This window comes from Aedes aegypti, chromosome 1, assembly GCF_002204515.2.
Source record: "Aedes aegypti strain LVP_AGWG chromosome 1, AaegL5.0 Primary Assembly, whole genome shotgun sequence".
Taxonomy (NCBI): Eukaryota; Metazoa; Arthropoda; class Insecta; order Diptera; family Culicidae; genus Aedes; species Aedes aegypti.
This window is the reverse complement of record NC_035107.1, coordinates 24,981,330-25,006,686: the sequence shown is the minus strand read 5'-3', so window position 1 is coordinate 25,006,686 and position 25,357 is coordinate 24,981,330. Positions and strand designations below refer to the sequence as shown.

The window sequence follows — 25,357 nt, the reverse complement described above, 5'->3', positions numbered from 1 at the left end:
GCCACGGTTAAACGAGTGGAAGAGTGCGAAGCCGAAAGGAAGAACGGGCTACACCAAAAAAAAAAACGAGCTACCATGCGATCCAAGACGACGGAAGGTAACCGCGTTTCTACTCCGATTGTAGAACCGATTGAAGATTTCGTAGTTAACCGTTCGACGCAGCAGTTCACAGTGGAACAATTGACACATCTCTACAAGGGGTTAGAATATGCGCTAACTACGAAGCCTGATGTGAAGAAAATCATTGTAGACACGGAAACAGCGATTATCCAAAGCGTATCAATAAAGGACCAGAACACAACTAGAAACATCGTAGCAAAGGGCATCCCGACCATTGGATTACAACAGAGTTTTTGGCAGATTTTGTTACACAGCTGGCGCTTTTTTTTGTAACAAAACATGTTATAATTTTTGCTAATTAGTAGTTAAAATAACAAAAATTATAACACAACTTCCTCCACACTAAACAAAATTAAAACAAAATATGTTATAATTTAAACAGAAATGTAACTCATTATGTTTCAAATAAAACAAAGCTATAACTCATTTTGTTTTTTCCATAACTGAGTTATAACAAAATTTGTTGTAAGCAACAGCCCTTGAATTTTTACAACAAATTGTGTTATAATTATGTTTTATATTGAAACAAATTTGAAACAGCCTTTGTTAAAACTGTTTTTTTTTTAATTTTGTGATAATTACCTCCATCAACTCAAAGTGCTCCTAACAAAAATGAAACAAAATTTGTTATTTGTAACAAATCTTGATATAATTGTGCTGAAATGTGAACAAAAATAGACGGTGGATCTGTTTGTCAGTGACATGACCGGATCATATGTTAATAAACGCTAAAAAAAATGAAAACATCTCCCAAATTTACTTGAAGGTTAGATTTTCTGGTGTGGCTATCTCTAAACTATAGCCTTAATCAATCAAAACATCTATACGTGATCATATAATGCAGATAGTTTTTATTCCTAAATCTAGACTGAAAAATCAGCATCATAATTAGGAAGCATATTCTAGGAATCGAGCGTTCCAGATACGCTATATCTCCTACGATGCACAAATTACTTGTGCACGGATTTGTAGTAAGTAAGCATCCGTTACTTTCAATTAGTTTTTCCCGAATAGGCTGACGAATACAAAAACAAAAGTGTTCGGAAATTAAAGGATAGCCACGCCAGGAAAGGTTCAATCAATGATAACAATCATGAGGTAAATTTAAAAGATGTCTCCGAAAAACTTTTTTCTTATTTTTGTTGCTGAACTATTTTTGCTCAATTCAGAAGTACTTTTATTAGCTTATGGAACAAAAACCGTTTTTATTCAAATTTTAAGCCGAAATAAAATTATTAATTTGTAAAAAATGTTATTTTTTGCCCCAACTATATCTACAGGTGAAAAAAATATTCATTTTTCATTAAACAATGTTTACAACAATTCTTCGGCAAAATTGGATGAATCTACTGGCCTCAAAACATTCGCTTCAATTAGATCTAAATGTGATAGGAAGACAACTTTGCTGAGAAACTTTAAATAAAAAAATAGAACACAAATTCCTATTTTTGTTGGGCCACCCTACATAAATTAACTAAAAATAATCTAAAATGGTCAATTTAAGAGCTAAAAAAACTTTCTTAGTCAAATCAGCTTAAAATTTTCTGATCTTCAAATTTGTAGAACAAACTATACCGATATTCTTTAACATAAAAAAGTTTTGATGATTATATTTTTTTCACAAGGGCCCATCCTAATTTCCGTTCCGATCAAAACAAATTTCTTTAAAAATCTCTTTTACGTTAAATCATTATTGAAGGTGTAAGTTCCATCTTTCCTCCTAAAACCCCAATCCGTCCCACTGTGCAATGGTGTCTTCGGCAAAGTTGTAGATAATTTCACTACATGAAAACTTGCTAAATACACTTTAGCTCTATCTATTGAGTTTTAAGAGATATGGCTCATTTTTTGTGAACGATCCCTAAAAATAAGTTTTTTCGTTAAGGTACCGTGGGGTAAGTGGATACAGAAAAATCAATAGTTAGCTTCATTGTTATGTACAGCTAACGTGAATAATGTAACTTAAACTTTTTTCTGTGGATAACAAATAAGGGACTATTATACTTCAAATCATCATTTATTCCGATTTTTCTGATTGTTATGTATTGAGTATGAGAGACCTAAAAATTTGAGCCAAATGATTCACTTGTTCCACCATGGTGGGGTAAGTGGATCACCATTAAAAAAAATCTGTTCTCGAAACAAATGAAGTGTGATTATGTTTAATAAGAATCATATAACCCTCGTTTTTGTTATTAATGCTAGTAATGTTACATTTTAATACTTTAAAATTAAAAAGTATCTTTATTTAATCAAAATATAATAAAAATTATGTATATATTAGCTCATACTAATTTGAATAAAAAAACATACATTGTAATTATAAAAATTTGGAGAAAATTCATCCATTCATACGAATAAGTTATACAGAAGTATTGTAAGATAATTCCTAACGATATTTTCGAAAAACACTCTTGGTTTAAAAAATATTAGTTACATTTACTTTTGAATAACAAACTGAAATCGTTCTATTTTATTTATGAATATATGTGTATCATCTGTCTAGAACAATTTATATGGTCAAATAAGGTACGATACTATGCTTTCGATTGAAAAATTAGTATATTTTGCCCTTTTACAACTCAACTTAGATAAACCACGAAAAGTTTCGTGTGAATTTTGAAATTATTATTCTTTCTATATTTTTTTATACCAGAAAGGTCAAAAAACAAACTTTTAGGTGGATTCATTCAAATTTTCTATGGTCAATTTGACAAATTCAAGATGGGAATGGAACAAAATAAAGGAAAACAGAATTTGCGGATATTAAAGCTTATTAAAATTTTCGTAAGCAGTCTGCCAACAAATGATAATTATTCTTGATCCACTTACCCCACCCCATTAAAAAGTAGGGGTAAGTGTACCATGTCTAATATATTTGTATTTATTTATAAAAATGACATATTTTTCATTGTGATTCATTTAATTAGAACTGAAATGCTCACCATGTGTCGAAAAAAATAATAGAATTCGTTTTTAGGCAGAGATACAATGGATTTTTGTTTGATGGAAAACAATTTTCAAATTAATTACTTTTTGCAGCTAACAAGTTTGCTTGTGTTAGTGTACGTGTAGTACCAGTTTTGCAATAGTATCAGTGTGGGCGTAAAAACATAACCTAAAACGAAGCAATGGTACGAAAACATTCAACATATTCAAGTATTTATGCTTTATATTGACAAATGATTCACTTACCCCACTGATACACTTCCCCCACTGTACCTTATATCTTTTTCTGGGTATTTTTGAGTTTTTTCTTATGTTCTACAAAGTTGTTTGAATCGATAAAATACGCATTTCTTTGTAAGAAATAAATATAATATCTCTTATGAGGGATTCCACGGAGGCATGCAAATCGATTCTGATCGACCATTTCAAAAATATCTGAAACTTTGCACAGTTTTTCAGTTCCATCTAAATCGTCATTTTCCGATATCAAATCTTCAAGTTGAGTCACGACTAACTTTTCAAAAGGGTGTATGTGAAAATGGTTCAAAAATATTCAAAAAGCTGCACAGCAAAAACGGTTCGTTCGATTGTTAGACAACTAAAGAAACAAAGTTAGACAACTAAATAAAGATTCAAAAAAAAATACACACAGTAAATTTTTTTTTTTTTGCATTAAAAAACATCATTTTTGTCACAAAAACTCAAATATCTCAAAACCCTATCGGAATATCAACGTATTTTTTTGAGGGAAAACGGTCCATTATATTAGCTATCTACCATAAAAATTTGGTGATGGTAAGCCAATAAACAAAAAAGTTATGACATTTCAAATATTTCACAAATTTGACACTTAGTGAAAAAAAATTTTTTTTTTCATTGTTAATTTTTTTTTTAGGACCGCAGTTTGTTGCTGAATTTTTTGTTAAGGGTACCACATGAGGTTAACAAGTTGTTTTCATGATATTTTATTTAATTATTCATAACTATTATAGCTTCTATTAGAAAGTTAGACGCGATCCAGTGTTGTGATTTAAAGTCTTGATAGTGTCATATTTTTTATTGTACGTAACTGAAGAAAAATTCTCTCAATAGTGTTGAAACCTTTTGATAAAAGAAACCTATAAGAAATCTAATATTGAAGACAAAAGCTACAAAAAAAGTTTTCTATACAGGTATACGACTAGTTTACCTGCAAAAAGTTTACCTCGTAGAGAACAAGGCGGGTCTATACCCAGGTGATCTAGTATACGTAAAGCAGGTCGGTTTTCTCGGCGCTGGTTTTCTCCACAAAGTTAAAATCTGATTACACCTGGGTATAGACCCGCCTTGGTAGAGAATAGACTTTGTTAATCATATTTGGGAGAAAGCGAGTAACTTCAACAACATCAAAAACATGATAGGTGCATACACATACACATACATACTCACGAAAAAGCTAAAAATATACTACCACTATGGTTATAAAAGATTTAATTGTAAAATTTTTCTTCAGTCAAGCAAACGACACCAAACTAGTCAGTAAAAACTTAAAAGTGATTTTGTTTATTAAAATCTAACGAGCAACATGAGTAGTCGCTTTCTCAACTGTTGCAGGCCGTTTGCAGAAAAAAAGTGTTCGAAAGAGCTACGAAATCTCACCGAAAGCACCATAGATAAACTGAAAGCGGCTGGTTATGCTCCAATGTCTACATTGAATACAAATTTACGCATTTGTACGTCCTGCCGTTTAAACGTTGACAAACGGGCAATCTGTACATCATCGGTGGATCAGGTTGCAGGAAGTTCGAAAGCAACAACAACTGAGGAATTACTAGATGCACCGACAACAACTGAGGAGTTACCAGAAGTACCAAGTGCAGATAGTCTTGCCACGGTACCATCAGCGACATCTGTTTCAACAAATCAATCAGAAGATGAGTGCATCCAGAAGGTCAACATCGAACGCTTCAACGAAGGGATAGCTGCAATAAAAGTGACTCCGATTAAATGGACGAAGATGGGTTACGTCAATTATCCCGAGAAAAAATACCGTGAAATCAACGAAGCTGTACGAAGAAACCTCTTCGAATTAGGACCTGAGGATGTGGAAAATACAGACTACGATGAGGTAATTATGAATATGAAGGAAAGGTTCTTGAATCTAGCCACGACAAGGAAAGAAAAATTATTGATTTTGTCGATGCTGCCAAGCTCGTGGTCTATTCAAGACGCCATTGATGAGTTCAAAACCAATAGAAATACAGCAAAAGAGGCAAAACAATTCAAAAATAACTGTCTTGCAACCAAAAATGCTAGGTCGAGTACTTCATTAACAGATGAGACAAAAGAAAAAATAATTCAATATTTTGAAGACGATGAAGTAAGTAGAGCTATGCCTGGCCAAAAAGATTATGTATCTGTAAAAAAAGATGGAAAGCGTCAAGCAATCCAAAAACGATTAACTACTTTGAAAGAAGCGTATACACGCTTCAAGGAAATTAACGAAAATATTAAGGTAGGTTTTTACTCATTTGCAAGCCTTCGTCCAAGGCAATGCAAGCTTCTATCTAATTCAGGAACACATAATGTTTGTGTGTGCACAATACACGAAAATATTAACCTAATCTTACATAGTTTGAAAAGAATCAATTTATCAAAGGATATTAAAATGTTAACTGGTAGTCTTTTGTGTGAAAATACAACATCAAATTGCTATCTACGATCTTGTTCGGATTGTCCAGATTCTTCATCAATGGAAAATACTTTATTCGCTGAGTTTGAAGAAAATTATATTGATCAGTTATCATTTGAGCAATGGGTGACCACGGATAGGTGTGACCTAGAAACTATTGTAAAACCTGTAGATGTATTTGTGTCATTTTTTTTGCTTGAAATTAGAAAGTTTAATTCCTCACGACTTTATTAAAACAGAGCAATCCCGCTTTTTAAAAAATACGAAAAATACATTACAAGATGGTGAATTTTTAGTCATTTGTGATTTTTCTGAAAACTATAGCTTTGTATTGCAAGATGAAGTACAGTCCCATCACTGGAACGTACAACAAGCTACAATTCATCCATTCGTTATTTATTTCAATGGAAGTACGCAAATTGAACATTTTAGTTTTATTGTAATTTCCGAAGATTTAAGACAGTATCTGTTAATTTGTTCATTGCCAAAATGATTAACTTTTTACGCGTTGATAAGGATAAAGGAATCAGAAAGATATATTTCATGTCTGATGGAGCAGCATCGCAGTACAAAAACCGTAAGAATTTTTCGAGCCTATGTCAATTTAAATCAAAGTACGGAATTGATGCAGAACGGCATTTCTTTGCTACGTCACATGGCAAAGGTCCTTGTGATGCTATTGGAGGAACCATAAAGCGCATGGCCACAAGAGCAAGTTTAGCCAAAGAACGTGAGCATCCAATTAAAACTGCGAATCGCAGAAAAGAAGAAGATTTAAAAAAATTATCATTTTGTTTTACTACTACTGAAGAGTACGAATTAACGGCATCAGAGCTCAGCGAGCAATATAATAACGCGAAAACGATCCAAGGAACCCAAAAATTTCACTGTTTCATTCCATTGTCAGAAAATAAAATTAAAGCAAAACTATACTCGAACTGTACTGATAATGATGCAAAAGTGTTCGATATTGTAAAAAAAATGAATAACAATAAATAAATAAATAAGTATTAATAAAATGTTTTCATGATCTCATAACGCATACCCAAATCCAAAATTTTTAAAGTTTATATATAACATTTAGAAACTTATCGATCATACTCAAAAAAAAATATCCTGGTAAAAGAAAATTTTATTTTCGTGTAATCTGTTAATTCATTTTAATTTATACATATATACATATACATATAATATTTATACATATAATATACATAATACTAATGAATACATGAAAACGACTTGTTTAATTCACGCAATTCACCCTTAACAATAAAATCAGCAACAAACTGCGGTTCCCGTAATAATTTACACCGAAAAAAAAATTTTTTTTTTTCTACTAAATGTGAAAATTGTGACATGTTTGAAATGTCATAACTTTTTTGTTTATTGGTTTACCATCACCAAATTTTTATGGTAGATAGCTAATATAATGGACCGTTTTCTCTCAAAAAATTACGTTGGTATTCCGATAGGGTTTTGAGATATTTGAGTTTTTGTGTCAAAAATTATGTTTTTTAATGCAAAAAAAAAATTTTTTTTTACTGTGTGTATTTTTTTGGAATCTTTATTTAGTTGTCTAACTTTGTTTCTTTAGTTGTCTAACAATCGAACGAACCGTTTTTGCTGTGCAGCTTTTTGAATATTTTGTAACCATTTTCACATACACACTTTTGAAAAGTTAGTCGTGACTCAACTTGAAGATTTGATATCGGAAAATGACGATTTAGATGGAACTGGAAAACTGTGCAAAGTTTCAGCTCAATAGAAAAAAATGAATTAAAAAATTTACCAAATTTTGGTGCTGTTGCTTGGAATCACTCTTATATTTTCGGAGTTATATGCTATTTTATGTTCATCTAACATTTACAGGGGCAAATTGGGGCAACATTTTTAGCTTGCATATAAAAGAGTAACTCAACAACTATCAAATCCATGGAAACTAAGACGTGGCACCAAAGACAAATTAAAGACCTCCATGTTCCTTGCAGGGGCCCAGATAGCCGTAGCGGTAAACGCGCAGCTATTCAGCAAGACCAAGTTGAGGGTCGTGGGTTCGAATCCCACCGGTCGAGGATCTTTTCGGGTTGGAAATTTTCTCGACTCCCCAGGGCATATAGTATCTTCGTACCTTACTTACTTACTTACTTATTTGGCTTTACATCAATTATCTAGATAAAGCCTCGCCAACAATATTTCGCCAATTCCCTCGGTTCATGGCCGCTTCTCTCCATCCTCGACTGTGACCCACGCTCTCCAGGTCCTGGTGTACCTGATCAATCCACCTAGCTCGCTGCGCCCCACGCCTTCTTGTTCCGACCGGATTCGTGGCGAACACCATCTTTACAGGGTTGTTGTCCGGCATTCTTGCAACATGCCCTGCCCAGCGTATCCTTCCAGCTTTAGCTACCTTCACGATACTGGGTTCGCCGTAGAGTTGAGCGAGCTCGTGGTTCATCCTTCGCCGCCACACGCCGTTGTCCTGCACGCCGCCGAAGATCGTCCTTAGCACTCGACGTTCGAAAACCCCAAGAGCTTGCAAGTCCTCCTCGAGCATAGTCCACGCCTCATGCCCATAGAGGACTACCGGTCTTATGAGCGTTTTGTACATCGTGCATTTGGTGCGGGGGTGAATCTTTCTTGACCGCAGTTTCTTCTGGAGCCCATAGTAGGCACGACTTCCGCTGATGATGCGCCTTCGTATTTCCCGACTAACATTGTTGTCAGCCGTCAACAAAGATCCGAGGTAGACGAACTCGTCCACCACCTCGAAGGTATCCCCTTCTATCGTAACACTGCTTCCTAAGCGGGCCCTGTCGCGCTCAGTTCCGCCAACCAGCATGTACTTTGTTTTCGACGCATTCACCATTAGCCCGACTCTTGTTGCTTCGCGTTTCAGGCGGGTGAACAAATCTGCCACCGTTTCAAATTTTCTCCCAATAATATCCATGTCGTCCGGATCTCGTGAAAATCGTGCCTCGACTGTTAAGTCCGGCTCTCCGCATGACACCTTCAAGCGCAATATTGAACAACAGGCACGAAAGTCCGTCGCCCTGTCGTAGTCCCCGCCGAGACTCGAACAAACTGGAGTGTTCGCCCGAGATCTCCACGCAGTTTTGCACACCGTCCATCGTTGCTTTGATCAATCTTGTGAGCTTCCCGGGAAAGCTGTTCTCGTCCATGATTTTCCATAGCTCTATGCGGTCGATACTATCGTATGCCGCCTTGAAATCGATGACCTGGTACTCACGGCATTTCTGGAGGATTTGCCGCACGGAAAAGATCTGGTCCGTTGTCGAGCGGCCGTCGATGAAACCTGCTTGATAACTTCCCACGAACTCGTTTGCTATAGGTGATAGACGACGGAAGAGAATCTGGGATAGCACTTTATAGGCGGCGTTTAGGATGGTGATTGCACGATAATTTTCACACTCCAGTTTGTCGCCCTTTTTGTAGATAGGGCATATAACGCCTTGCTTCCACTCCTCCGGTAGCTGTTCCGTTTCCCAGATTCTGACTATCAGCCGATGCAGACAAGCAGCCAACCTGTCCGGGCCCATCTTGATGAGTTCGGCTCTGATACCATCCTTGCCAGCGGCTTTGTTGTTCTTGAGCTGTTGAATGGCATCCTTAACTTCCCCCATCGTGGGAGCTGGTTGATTTCCGCTGTCCGCTGTGCTGACGTAGCCATCGCCTTCGTTGTCCTGACCTTCTGTGCCTGTGTTCTCTGCGCCATTCAGGTGTTCATCGTAGTGCTGCTTCCACCTTTCGATCACCTCGCGTCCGTCCGTCAAGATGCTCCCATCCTTATCCCGGCACATCTCAGCTCGCGGCACGAAGCCTTTGCGGGATGTGTTGAGCTTCTGATAGAACTTCCGCGTTTCTTGAGAACGGTACAGCAACTCCATCTCTTGGCATTCCACCTCTTCCAGGCGGCGCTTTTTGTCCCGGAATAGGCGGGTTTGCTGTTTCCGCTTCAGTCTGTATCGCTCCACGTTTTGCCGCGTACCATGCTGCAGCATTACAGCCCGCGCTGCATTCTTCTCCTCTAAAACCTCCTGGCACTCCTCGTCGAACCAATCGTTTCTTGAGCTCCGTTCCACATATCCGACAACGCTTTCGGCAGCGTCGTTAATGGCTGATTTGACTGACCTCCAGCAGTCCTCAAGAGGGGCCCTATCGAGCTCGCCCTCATCCGGCAACGCTGCCTCAAGATGCTGCGCGTACGCATTGGCGACATCCGGTTGTTTCAGCCGCTCGAGATTGTACCGGGGCGGGCGTCGGTACCGTACATTGTTGATGACGGATAGTTTTGGGCGCAGTTTCACCATCACCAGGTAGTGGTCGGAGTCAATGTTGGCGCCACGATAGGTTCTGACGTCGGTTATGTCGGAGAAGTGCCGTCCATCGATCAAAACGTGGTCGATTTGCGATTCTGTCTGCTGAGGTGATCTCCAGGTGTACCGATACGGGAGGCTGTGCTGGAAATAGGTGCTACGAATGGCCATGTTCTTGGAGGCGGCAAAACCTATCAGTCGTAGGCCGTTCTCGTTCGTCAGCCGGTGGGCGCTGAACTTGCCAATCGTCGGTCTGAACTCCTCCTCCTGGCCAACCTGAGCGTTCAAATCTCCTATGATGATCTTGACGTCGTGGCTTGGGCAGCGGTCGTACTCGCGTTCGAGCTGCGCGTAAAATGCGTCCTTGTCATCATCAGTGCTTCCGGAGTGTGGGCTATGCACGTTGATTATGCTGAAGTTAAAGAATCGGCCTTTGATTCTTAACTTGCACATTCGTTCATTGATCGGCCACCACCCGATCACGCGCCTTTGCATATCACCCATCACTATGAAAGCTGTTCCCAGCTCGCGTGTGTTGCCGCAGCTCTGGTAGATGGTATGATTACCTCTAAACGTTCGCACCAATGCTCCTGTCCAGCACACCTCCTGCAGCGCTACGATGTCGAAACCGCGAGTCTTCAGTACATCGGAGAGTATGCGAGTACTTCCAATGAAGTTGAGAGATTTGCAGTTCCACGTACCGAGTTTCCAATCGCTAGTCCATTTTCGTCGCTGTGGTCTTTGCCGATTGTTCCGGTCCGTATTCTCTCGTTGACGTTCCCTTGCTGATGTGTTTTTACGGCTGGCTTGCAGGGCCTGACACCAACCCCCTAGATTTCCGGAGGACCATTCCCCCTAAATGTTCGGAGGGCCATAGTGCGCAGTTTAGCTTAGAGTCCTTCTCTGGCACTCGGACGATGATCAGCCGCCCCTGACATGGGGAACAGACGCTGTTGTGAGCCGCTCCTAACGTGGAGTACAGACGCTCCAGGTTTGCAAAAGCAAACCCCCCCTTCCCTGTCAGCATACGACCAAAGTTCCCACCGGGGGTTGGTTACCCGATCTTCCCCAAGGTTACTCGTACCCCGGCCAGTACCACGAGGAGGTAGGGATAGGAGTTGCTGGGCAAGAGGCTAAGGACCGCACAAAGGGGTCTATTTTATTCCTGCAGGTACGCGAGGTACCAATGGTACGCCATGCCCAGCCATTTACCGCGCCATATCTTCGTACCTGCCACACGATACACGCATGCAAAAATGGTCATTGGCACAGTAAGCTCTCAGTGAATAACTGTGGAAGTGCTCATAAGAACACTAAGCTGAGAAGCAGGCTTTGTCCCAGTGGGGACGTAACGCCAGAAAGAAGAAGAAGAAGATGTTCCTTGCAGTTGCTTAAAATTTTATGACTCATAACGTAATCTAGAATGCCTTGAAAAGTGTACTGCGATCTGTCAAACTTGGGTACCTTTTGCACTACCGAGGGACCAAATGCAGTACTAGAAGTGGTACCCAATCTGAGCCCGAGTGCGACGGACCTGGTGGCACTACTTTCCTTGACTACAAAATATGTTCTGTAAAATGTTTAAAAATTAAAATTATGCTGCTTTTAATGCCGTGTATTTTTTTAAATTTCCCCTTTTTCATGGGTCTGGGTAATTTGGCATAAAGCCTTTTGGCATAAGGTAATTTGGCATCACGCCGTTTGGCATAAAAGACATTTGGCATAACGGTCATTTAGCATGAACAAATTTTATAAAAAACAGGCATATTTTGAAAGAAGGGATTTAACTCTAGCTATACCAAATGGACGTTATGTCAAATGGATATTATGCAAGATGGCGTTAAGCCAAATGATCCTATGCCAAATGAACCGCTCCCATTTTTCATAGCTGAGTGGAAAATTTTCAGGTCTTCTACGAAATGATATATTGGGTTATGACTGTAAAAACGTGACACAGTGGATAATGTAAGTAATCAATTCGCATAAGACTACATATCATTATATGAACACTTGTTTAATAATAATAATAATGAAAAAGATAGTCTTTTTATGAATCAGGAAATTGTAGGGTAAGAGGACCAAAGAAATAATCTACATAGGCAAAAATATTGGGATTGGGATAGTCGCACAGAAATATTTTTTTTTCTTAACATTTATAAAAAGTAGTATCTTAAATCGTACAAATACACACAACAGCGAATGTATAGCTTGTTCATGGTAACAGATGATAGTCCGTTTGAAAGCCATTTCGTGACATACACATACCATTTTAGTTTTATTTATATATAAAGATGGATAGATTTATAAAGATTATATTCTCTTGTAAATCTAAAAAAGCAAAATATCAAAACCAAAGAAAACATTCCTTCTTTTATTGTTATAATTATTATTATTTAAAGTTTAAATAGGATGACTTGCGTTTCAAGGCAAATATATTACTAACATTATTCAATGTGCTTCATACTACGTTCAGAATAGAGCTGATGTTATGTAATACAGTAATGATCCGATTTTGTCAACCCCCGATATTGTCTACCCCCGATTTTATCTACCCCCCATTTTAGCACCCTTTTTAACCCGATTTTGTCTACCCCCGATTTCAGCATCCTTTTTCCCTGTTTTGTCAGCCTAAAATTTATATTTATTTTAATCAGTCTATACTGGCAATATTGGGTGCATAAAGTCAATTATGACCTTGGCCACGTCTATACAATCAGCTAAAGATCGAAATTTCGAAATGTTAAATTTTTAATAATTATCCAAGGAACTGATGAATGTTTCCTTGGATTACGGTACATTTAAAATTGAAGTAAAAAAATGTTTATATTAACAAAATCATAAAACTAAGCCCTTAAATTAAAACAAAAACTTGGAACCCTTTCGATTTTTTTTCCCGATTTTAGCTCTTTCCCAATTTTGTCAACCCTAAATGCAGCATGGGGCTGACAAAATCGGGACATTACTGTATAGGCTCTCTCTTCGAATTCATACATCTAGTTTTCACTGTAAATGAGAAGTATGACGTTTGATATCAAGATATCCTAATATCAGCATTAGCCAAACCGAATATATTACTGTGTGCGTTTGAAGTAGGGACGTTCCGATACTTCCGATATATCGGAATATCGAGATTTTGCTTTCGATATTCGATATTTTTGTATCGATATTTCCTATTCAATATATCGGTGATATCGATATTTGCTTCCGATATATCGTATATGAATATTTCGAAGACAATTGTAGGGTTTCTTTTAAATATAATATCTTATTGTTATTTTTTGTATCTTGTTATTGGTTTTCGGCTTCCAGTTTTCACAGGTCATATACGGATTTCTGTTCTCCACCTGACGATGTTTATGATCTGTGAAGACTGGAAGCTGAAAATCAGTAACATCATAACTTCCATCACAGTCGATCCCTGTAGTTTTTTTGTATTCTCGAAGAAGATACTTGTGTCCATGTTAGTCAAAATACCTCGATCGAACGGAAGAAACAAGATTTTAACAGAATTTTATTCCCTGATATGAAATTTTCACCAGTTGTATAAAACATATACTTTCAATAGTTAAAATCAGTTGGAATAACAAAAAATCTAACAAAATTTGTACCAAATAAAGCAAAACTGTATCGAATCCTATTAAAACTATAATACAATTAAGGTATAAAGTGTGGTAAGGATGTTACAAAATAACAACATTATTGCAAATGATGTTACTGTTTATTACTTTGGATGTTCTTACTACAAATTTATAAATGAGGGATACAAACGTGAGTAAGAGATATTTTGAGTTGAGTTATAATTTGCTAGTCTCAAACTGTATTTTAGGTGATTTTTCTGTCCAACATAAAAAGACAGAAAAAATATATTTCGTAGAAGATTGGCTTGTTTTATTGGCTCCCATACAATTTGTATGCAATGAAAAATTGTTGAAAAAATTTCAAAGTCGGTTTTCTTCAAACCATGTTTTTGTCACTTACACCCCTTAAATGTAATGCAAAAAAAATATAACAAATTTTGTTAAGGATTTGTTACAAAAATATGAAAATTTAAGGACGAAGCCATCTTTAGAACACAATTATATAAACTACTCTTATTTTAACTGCTGTTCATGCAAATATTTTATAATATTGTTATGAGATTCTGGTTGGGACCGGTAACCTTAAGTGTTCGAAGAATTGTTTACGAATCTCATGAATGTAAACGGCAGATCTCTAAGCGATATAGACATTTGATCCATTCAAATATATCATATAATATTCCGATATATCGATATTTTGAATCAATATGTCGGTGGTATTGATACTTTGATTCTATAATCGTATCGAATCAAATATCGATACTTCTCAGTATTGGAACGTCCCTAGTTTGAAGTGCAAATATCAAATGCGGGACAACCAAACGCGGTAAGATTTTCCACAAGAAATGCGGTGGCAAAGATAACTTTTCTTTGCTAGGTTGGCGGTGATTTCGATAATCGTTGCTAGGTGTCCTTTGATTGTTTTGTCTTACCGCATTTGGAACATTGTTCGTCAAGATTTGCACCTCAAATGCAAACAGAAATATCATTGTCTCGATGACCTGACAATTGTCACTCAGCCCTGAAAAAGCTGCATAATTTTAAATTGATACTTATATTGAGCTGTTCGGTAATCCAATACGCATGGTTATTAAATTAATTAACTCATTACTTGTGGTAAAGATGGACAAATTATGGGTGAAATTATCCCAGCCGAGAACGTGGATTTTTTTCATAATTTCACCCATAATTTGTCCATCTTTACCACGCGTAATGAGTTAATTAATTTGCATAATTTTAATTTTTAAAAAATTTACAGAATATATTTTGTAGTCAAGGAAAGCAGTGCCACGTGTTAGTTACCATGTATTTGACAGCTGTTGAGTTATTCTTTTATATGCAAGCTAAAAATGTTGCCCCAATTTGCCCCTGTAAATGTTAGAGGAAAGTGAAATAGTCGATTTTTCAACATAAAATATCATATAACTCAGAAAATATAAGAGATACAATTTTTATTCCTTCCGAAGAAATGCGTATTTTATTAAAAAACTAGTTTTAAAGAGTCGTTCACAAACAATGAGCCATATCTCTTAAACTCAATAGATAGAGCTGTGTAGATTTAGATAGTGTATTTAGCAAATTTTCATGTAGTGAAATTATCTACAACTTTGCCGAAGACACCATTGGTGTATCTTCACTTTTGCAAAAAAGTGAAAATCTATCTCACTGCTAGGTGAATTCATAAAAAAAATAATACTTTCTTAAGAAGAGCTTCAACATCCCGAACAACTTCTCTGAAGACACCATACCTCTAAAACCAACTTTTCTGGTGCAAAACATTTTCGATCACGAATTTAGACCCTTAAAAGCACTGAGCTGGGAAGACAGCTGAAGTGCCATGAGTACGGAGCTCGACCCGGTGAGCTAGCTGTTTATTTCGTTGCGATGTGGTTACCTTGGCGATTCCAAATGTGGAATACCAATTGAAGCTTGATACCGTAAAAACATGCCTTCTAGCGGAAGATCAAAAGCGATCTGGACGAGAATCCGGTTCAAGTGTCGCCCTGACGAAGTGGTGTTAGCGGACAGATCCTGAAATCAACGGGGACAATTATCGAAATTCCCTATTAAAAGCTCTACCACTGTGGAGAGATCGGGCATAAGAAGTTTGCCAGTCCGAAAGCAAAAAATTCCGATCGACAAGGCGGTAGCACTTGTGTCCGGAGCGAAGGTGTCGGAAAAGCCGGACGAAATCGAATGGGTCCTAGATTCGGGAGCGAGTTTCCACTTGGTCGGCGACGAAGGTTACTTGTGCATTGGTGAAAATCGGTACACTTTGTTGTTTGGACACGTGTTGCTCGTCAAGCAACTGAAATAAAACAGGATGTCGTTGTCGAAGTTGCTGAACTTGGGAGCACACGTGGAGTTCATGCAGGATCGTACAATTTTGATGAAGTACGGCGAAACCATCGGTATGGCAAAATCGAAGGGAAACCTTTTTTATCTGCCGATAAATCGTTTGCCAAGTGGATCAGCATTGGTCGGGATTGCAGGAGACCAGGTTGGTTTTCTCACGTACCAGGCCCTTCCTGCTGGTGTAAATTCCCTACAGGTTCCCGAATGCTACAATGACGTTGAAGGTCATCCGAACGAGCCTGACTAGAGGAAAGCTATCCAAGACAAGTTGGTGACACTAAGGACTGTTCATTTTATAAAGTGGACATCTTGTGCATGCTGTATCTTTTTAATTTATCAATGAAATTTCAATCGGTTTTTTGCACAACATTCGACTAGTATTGTACAATGTTGTGATAATAAAAAATCTCCAAAATAATGAAATTTCACACGAATATGGAACAACGATTAAAACGGTCGATTTTTGGAGGTTATCAAAATCAATGATTGTTAGAAATTGGCTGTAAAATTCGATAATTTGTATTTTTTATTTTCAAAAATGGCTTGTTCTTCGAAAGCTTCATCAACCAGATCATCAACTTGATGGAAAAAATCAAGTTAATTTTGGAGCAACAATTTTACAGATAGGGTCAGTGTTCCCTTACTGGACAGTCCCCTATAGTCGCACGTGTGGCTTTTTATGGCCGTTTTGCTATAAACCTTTTAAAAACATTTTTTGACATGAAGCCCAGGAGCTATTTATCTAAGTACCATTGATACATAGCTTGATTTTGTTCAAAAAAGGATCGAAATAATTTGTTTTGCTTAAAATTTGAGCTCCCTTGCGCCTTCCTATAGTAGCACTACTGAGAGAAACTATTTTTTATTTCACAAAATAATTGATGAATTAAGAACTTTTTAACATCAAACGAAAGCTTTTGATCCACACTTTGTAGGAAAAATATAAAAGTTTTGTAAAGATACGGTTTTGATAAGTATTTTGCCAACGCCGTGATGCTAGAAATTAGAAATATTGAAAAAACTTTAGAATGATTTTGCTTAACAACTCCATCAGAAAGTACCTAAAAAATAACTCATGTTTGCTCTACACTAACGGGAAATTCTCTGAAAGTGTGGTTCAGCATTTTGTGAGAATTTTTCCCATGCTTAGATTTTTTGAATATTCTGCCAAGCTGTAAAGAAGTTTACAAAATAAATCCGTCCAAAAGTCACCTTGCATCATGTGAAAGGCCTGTTCATGATTTTCTATGGTAATTATGTACCGTACTCTGAGAACCATGTGAGTTTCTATCAGGATTTTGAGAGAACTAAACAACAGACAAACAGACGTTACAGCTAGAACAATTATCAATTCAAAACATAGTCACTTAAACATTTACGCCCAATGCTCAAAATAATTCTTTTGGACAACCGTGAGCTAGATGGCGGTAGTGAGCAAACGTCAAACTCGAACAAAAGTGAGGCCAGCGCCACAAGTGGCCCGTCGGCCAACTACCAAATATTAGAATTGGGCGCTATTCTGCTGTACGATGGAAATAATTAGAGTGTTACGTCTGTTTGTCTGTGACTAAACGTGAGATTCTGTGAGATCGTGTTTGAAAAAAAAAGCTGTTACACAATAACTTTTATTACTTCTAAATATGAAGCTATAATTTAACACCACAAACTTGATTTATACTTAAACTTGTTTCAACGGCTATATAAATAAAAACGGAGGGGTGTTTGAATGTCACGAAAAGGAATGCGAACGGATGAACGAATTAACGTAAATTTTTCATAGTTGAACTCGACAAGGAATGAAGGTAAATTCTCCAGAATAATCGAGAAAACGGGTGATGACTAATATGTCATTTTGAATGACGTTTTACATCAACCGACGAAGTTTGCCGGGACAACTACACTCTTAAAAATAATGAAAATTGCTCTGGACGTACCGTAAAGTACCCATATTTCGCGCGCGTTCCTAATTTCGCTCATTGACATTTTAAACATGTTTGGCAAAATAAATTTTCGTTGGCTAGTATTTTGAATAATTCTACTTCAGCCATGGTTTTATAACATGCAATTATATACTCCAATATGTATCAACAAATATGGATAAAATGTCAGTGAGCGAAATTAGGAGCGTTCGCGAAATATGGTAGCATCACGGTAATTCTGGTTATGACTGAATGACACATGATGTACACTCAAAATAATCCAAACGTCATTGTTACGTGAAAACATACGTGATTTTTTTCCATCGCACTTTCCACGTAGCTCTTAGGGGTCATCCAAAAATGACGTCCATCATTTAGGGGAGGGGGGGGGGTCTATGAAAGTGTGACAGTGCGTGTATTAGGTATTGGAAAAAGCGTGACACAGGGGGAGGGGGGGTCTAGGAATCCCGAAAAACGATGGACGTCATATTTGAACCGTCCCTTACGTTAATCATAGGTAGCCCAGAATGAACGCATGAACTTTTGAACTTCGTCCATTCCACCGTCGCTAAACGTAAGAGCTACGTGGATTTTCCGGTAGCCATTACGAAGCGTTTCAATAGAACCTAGATGGTTTTGCATTAAATTTAACTGTAATAAAGACCAATCTTATTTCTAATAGGCTTTGGAAGAAAACTAATTCTCAATTGGAAAATGTAAACAAACTTAAAAGATTGTGATATTTTTATTGTCAATCTGAGCATTTTGAATCCTGTTTCCCCAATTTTATGAGTTTGGTCTGTCTTGTTGTAGCCTTCGCGTGCTATAATTGATAGGGGTTATAAATCACGTATAAAATATGAAGTAATGCAGGGATTCTTCGGTATTCAAAGCATATTTACCTTGAAATGAATCTTACACAGTGTTTAAAGCAGCAGCAGCTTCTGAAGTTCTTCAAAAATCAAGCGGGCGCCATCTTAGGATTTGAGCTCAACACCGAATGTACGTACACTATGCAAATGTCAAAATGAACTCAGGCACCTACGTGAATTCCACGTAAGCGCGATAGGTAACCTCAGTAAACATTACCGAGTCACTATTTGGTGGTTATGAATGGTTTAGTGATCTTTATCTTAGTCAGGTGAAGTGGAGGTAAAATGAATTTGGAATGATCTACGTGATTTTTCACGTAGCAATGACGTTTGGATTTTTTTGAGTGTAAGTGATGGAACGACACAAAAACGTGTCCTTGAAGATGTACAGTGGGATTCCGTTTTTAGCTTAGCTTAGCTTAGCTTAGACTGACTACACATATCAATGGTTGCTATTCCGTAATTGACCGAAGTCAGTGAAAATGCACAAAGAATCAACTAGAAGTTCGGCTGGGATTGGCCATAATCTTCTTCAGTGTACATAATTCAGTGCCTCTATTTATACAGGGTCAATAACGGCGCCGGCCACGTCCTTGCAGTCAGGTGGGATTGGGGGAAGGAATGTTAGTGTGTAACCTTTGCTTTTTGGAGACCGTGTTTGCCTCTGCATCTCCACAAAGGTTACTGGGAGGGATGTTTGTTAATGGGGAGGATCGTTGGGTCATAGGATTCACTTTGATAAGCGATTAGACCATGATAAACAATGATTTGTGAGATATATACATGCTTATACGTAAATATAATATTTTCATTTGATATGAACAATTTCTATGTAGAGGAAAATTATGCCGACACTTGAGGTGACGAACCATTCAAAGTTTGTTGAACAAATACCTAAATGTAACATTCCTACAGCTGTCAGGACGAAAGCATGTGTTATTATATTTTACTCATTTGAAAAGAAACAAAAAACTCGATTGGTTGGGACATCATAGAACACTCTTATTCTTATGCCGACACTTACAGTGGCGAACCATCCAAAGTTTGTTAAATAAAGTGAACCTTTCGTAAGTCTACACTTGTAGTGTCGAACCATTCAAATTTTTTTTTAATTACAAAAATAAAGGTATATAAGAGGTGTTCTGAAAAAAAAATGTTAAACATAAATAAATCATGAATCAGAGTTTGTGTCGACACTCACAGTGACGAACCATCCATAGTTTGTTGAAAAATCATATTTACATCCCACCATTGTAACGAATGAATGTGCAGTCATACATATTTTATAGATTAGAAATAGTAGCATGAAACGAGCTCACCAATTGATCCGTTATCCTTGACTGAGCAGCCACAATCCACTTTCGGCTTCACTCGTTTGCTCGGCTATAAAAAAGCACTCAGGAAAAAAAAATAAGCGCGCGACCCCAAAAAGAATTAAAAAAAAACTGTTCGGGGTTTCTTGACGCACTGCCCAGGAGCAAGCGTCAAGGTCGAAGGATCAAACAGAACTAACCGATCGCGGCACTTTTTCAGTTACTCCAACCGAACTCACCGATCACGCCACTTTTTCACTTACTAGACCAACGCGCGACATGTTTGATCCTGCCCTCGTTGCTCGCCCCGGCAAAAGCAAGTGTCAAGGTCGAAAGATCAAACAGAACTCGATGTACAGTGGGATTCCGTTTTTGGCAACAAAGTCGAAATTTTCAGTTGCCAAAAACGGAACCATGCCAAAACCGGAACCCATATTTTAAATTTTATTTTTCAACTATTGGTTTTGAAAACATGATTAGAATGTTATTACATGATCCTTATGGAATCATATGGCATTGAGACTTTGGAACGGTTCAGCAGTTTTCCGTAGGATTGTAATTTGTACTTGAACTTTTCTTTAAATGAATGTATTACTGTGTTCAAACAAAGACATATTTACAAAACAAAAGCGCTGTGTATTGCAAAACGGCATATCTTTTTTAATTTGACGAACATTAAAAATCAGTTTAACTTTTTGACTTTAGCGGAAAATTTGACCAAATTTAGTAAGCTCCTTTAATCTATGTTTCTAATAAAGTAAAACATTTCATAATGAACGATTGACTGCAGTCAAAAGAGCAAACTAAAATAAGCATAAACATGAGGTGATCCATAAATGTGGCTTGTAATAGTGTAGAATGTGATTTTTACTTGAAATCAGTTATAATTGTGCTTGATATATGTTTTACATTTATCTATGAGATCAACACAAATTTACATGATCGCGCTATGAAACCTGAAGAGCCTGATAGAAATCTTCAAGTGCTCGTAAAGGATCTACAGGACAATGAAAGGGCTCAGAATTATCTTGCTAGGAATCCGTAGGATCTCGCCTAGAATTCTCAGGATCCCGCTAAGAATTTTGCTAGGAATTAATATCTTTGGATTTTGCTGCGATATTGCTTAGTCTCCGGTGAAAATTTTCAAATTTTTATTATTATTAGGCTACCACTAGCATTTCTCAAATTCCTTTAAAAACCTTTTCAAAATCACCAAGTTTTCACCAAAAATACTCAAAATATCACTAGAAACCCACATTATCCCGCTATAAAATTATAGGATGCCCTAACAATCTTAAGAGTTTATTAGGAATAACCAGATTTTGGACCTAATCTTGAGTTGTGTTTGATCCTTGGACCTTGACGCTTGCTCCTGCGGGGGCCGGCGATGAGGGCAGGATCAAACATGTCGGGCATCGGTCGAGTGAAGTGAAAAAGTGCCGCGTTCTATTAGTTCTTTTCGATCTTTCGACGTTGACACTTGCTCCTGGGCAGTGCGTCAAGAAAGCCCGAGCAGTCGTCAGTTGTTTTCCCTCTCCGGTCGCGCGCCTATTTTCTCTGAGTGCTTTTATATAGCCGAGCAAACGAGTGAAGCTAAAGGTGGATTGTTGCTGCTCAAGGATGACGGATCAATTGGTGAGCTCGTTTCATGCTACTATTTCTAATCTATAAAACATGTATGACTGCACTTTTAATCGTTACTACGGTGAGACGTAAATATGATTTTTCAACAAACTATGAAAGGTTCGTCACTGTGAGTGTCGACATAAACTCTGATTCATAAATTATTTAAGTCTAATTTATTTTCAATACATCTTTTTCCTTTAACCTTTATTTTTGTATTTAAATTTAAAAAAAAACTTGAAATGGTTCGACACTACGAGTGTAGACTTGCGAGAGGTTCACTTTATTCAACAAATTTTGAAAGGTTCGTCACGTCAAGTGTCGGCATAATTTTTCTACATAGATATTGTTCATATCAAATGAAAATATTATATTTACATATAAGCATTATATCTCACCAATTATTATTGATCATGGTCTAATCGCTTATCAAAGTGAATCCTGTGACCCAACGATCCTCCCCATTAACAAACATCCCTCCCAGTAACCTTTGTGGAGATGCAGAGGCATGGTTACACACTAACATTCCTTCCCCCAATCCCACCTGACTGCAAGGACGTGGCCGGCGCCGTTATTGACCATGTATAAATAGAGGCACTGAATTATGCACACTGAAGAAGATTATGGCCAATCCCAGCCGATCTTCTAGTTGATTCATTGTGCATTTTCACTGACTTCGGCCAATCAAGGAATAGCAACCATTGATATGTGTAGTCAGTCTAAGCTAAGCTAAGCTAATAATCAGATTTTGAACCTAATCCCTAATAACCAATTATACATTCTCAGGATCCCACCAGAAACCCTCAGTGTTCGCTAGTAATCTGCAGATATCCTCAAGAATCCATTAAAAGGAGATTGGGCAAAAATGTATGGGGTTTGGTCCCGGAATGTACACGGATGATTCATATATCATTTGAAAGATCTAAACGAGACAAGAAAAAGTTGATATGGAGCCAAAAATATTCGTCGTGGGAGAAAAAAGTTATGTAAGCTGGAAAGATGTGAAAAGAGGTATGTTTTGAACAGTTTTCTATTAAATAATATTTTCATGCGCAAATGTTTTGAACTCGTGCGTATGTTTGTACTTATGCATGTTTTTTTATTTAACTCCGTTTATATTTTTCAAATATTGTGATTTGACACAGATTTCAGGACGTTTTGTATTGCTGCAATGTTAATATCAAAAACATACGGAGATAAAATAATAAGGATATAGGTATGTGCGTTTGACAAACACGTCGCTTTAGGTAACAGTTGGACACAAATATCAAATCGTATTATCCTAATCCAATGTTCTAGTAATATGTTTGTTTAAACCAGCGGTTCATGTACTCAGGAACGAATTCCCACACTATATCCGTTTTAGCATTACAGTGATTGCGTTGTTGGATTCTGTTCTACGCTGGTGGAAATACCTCGCTTGTCGTACACAGCTTAAGCGTGCTGGAAATCTGCGCGACAGTTACCACACTTCTATCTTTGATATCAATAACATCATACTGTCATGCTATTGCTTCTCAGAGAAGGGACTCATTTGAACTGGAAGTAACTGTAGTGTTTGATAAACAACCAATAATCCGTGAACAAACTGCCAATAATCCGAGCAGAACCATTTCAGTTTGCTATCAATGTCAGTTCCATTGGCGACGCCTAAGCACATGTACCTCCTCAAATGCTTCGCCAAGATCGCTAAATACTCATGAGGATGTCAATAATGTGAATGTTCAGAAGTAATCACACTTGAGCTGGGAACAGCTTTCATCGTGATGAACGACATGCAAAAACATGAAATCGGATGGTGGTCGATCAACAAAAGAATGTGCAGGTTGAGGATCAATGGTCGATCAACGGCCTCCAAGAATATGGTGATATGATCATTCGCAGCACCTACTTCGAAGATAATCTCCTGTACTAATATAACTGGCGATCACCATTGCAAACGGACGCGAATCGATCAGGTATTGATGGATGGATTGCACATCTCTTACATAATCAACGTCAGAATCTATCGTGGTGCTTACATTTAGCCCACCCTCTACCTGATAGTAATAAAACTGCTCTTAAAACTCCATGTCATTTACGACGAACGATTTACCGACACCAGTCAGCGTGACCTTCAGCGATTGAAGTAGAAGGATTTCGCCACAGTATCGCTCCACATCTCGAGCAGTCGTTACCGGATTTGGTTTTGCTGGCTGAGACCCTTCTTGGTTGTTCTACTACAGTGAAAGTAGCCATCAACCCACAGGTATAATCATTGTGCGTTGATCATTTTCATTTCATCCACGACTTTCGTATACCAACTCGTAAAATGATAATGATTGACATTTCAACTCAAGACTGGTAGGATAATTTAGGAGTACACTAAACATCCACGTATGCAGTATACAGTGTGAGATGATTTATACTAGCTAGCTAAATTGTCATTGTTTAAAACACATGAAATCCTAAAACTTCGCATATGTTACTGATAGGTTGAAATAAGCATTTCAATTCACATTTTACGTTGTTTATGGCTGATGATGTTGTTCATTGAGGTTGAGCTGATGGTTTTATTGATCTCTTTGCAAAATCCGTTCTGGAGAAATAAGTACTTTAGCTAAAACAATTACAGTCAGTTCTCTTATAAGACACCACACACTTTTCTTTCACCACTGTCTCCCAATTGTTTTTCATCGAATGAAGCTGACTTTTTTATTTGAATATACAAGTCGTAATGTTACCTTATTGCGAGAAAAAAAAGGATTGGTCGGTCAATAAACTGCAATTAGTTTAATGTGACTAGCAGGGTCTGGTAGAAAACTTACTGAATATACGTACATATTTTATAACGATTTTGAAGTTATTACGGTCTAACACCACCATGTAATATCTTAATCTCTGAATCAAAGCTCTTATTCACTTCTTTAAAGCATAAAGCTTTTCATCATCATATAGGTGCTGAAAAAAAATATATGTTTTTATTTTTAATCGATAAAAAATATAGCAAAAAAATAAAAAACATAAAAAATCCATCGCAAACCATGCGGAATAACTTTTTTCTCCCACGACGAATATTTTTGACCCCATACAAACTTGTTCTTGTTTCACTTAGATCTTTCAAATGAGATATGAGTCATATGTGTACATTCCGGGCCCAGATTTGCCCAATCTCCTTTCTGAAAATTCCCTCAGGAACCGAGAATCCAAAATGATTCTCATAGACCCAGCTCGTAAGAAACATTTTTATTATGTTCAGACCCGTACCCTTGATTAAAAATCTGGATCGTCTCCTAACAAATCTAACGTCTCACAGAATCTTTAACAAAGAGGAAACGTTGCTCGAAATAGTTGACGCAGAAAGATACGTATCAATACCACAGACACACTGTCAATCGTTTTTATCGCACGCTTCAGTGACATTTTTGAGAATAAAGTGTAATTTGAACTGTGTTCGCATTTGTCATGGTGCCGGTGATTCCACCTTAAAAACATAATATGGAATGTAGTAAAATATCTACTCTGTTCATGGATTATATGTTGACACTTCTGCAATTCTCTAGAATAACGCAATTTATTTAATGAAATTACTCAAAAGTTATGATACAGGACATTTTGCTGTTTTTATTTTTTTTTACTGCGGT

At 37.3% G+C, this 25,357-nt stretch overlaps 1 protein-coding gene across 1 annotated transcript in view; it reads left to right on the top strand.

The window, feature by feature from the left end:
• Nucleotides 1-25,357, top strand: part of LOC5570125 — a 72,374-nt gene that overhangs the window by 20,445 nt on the left and 26,572 nt on the right. The window lies entirely within an intron of this gene.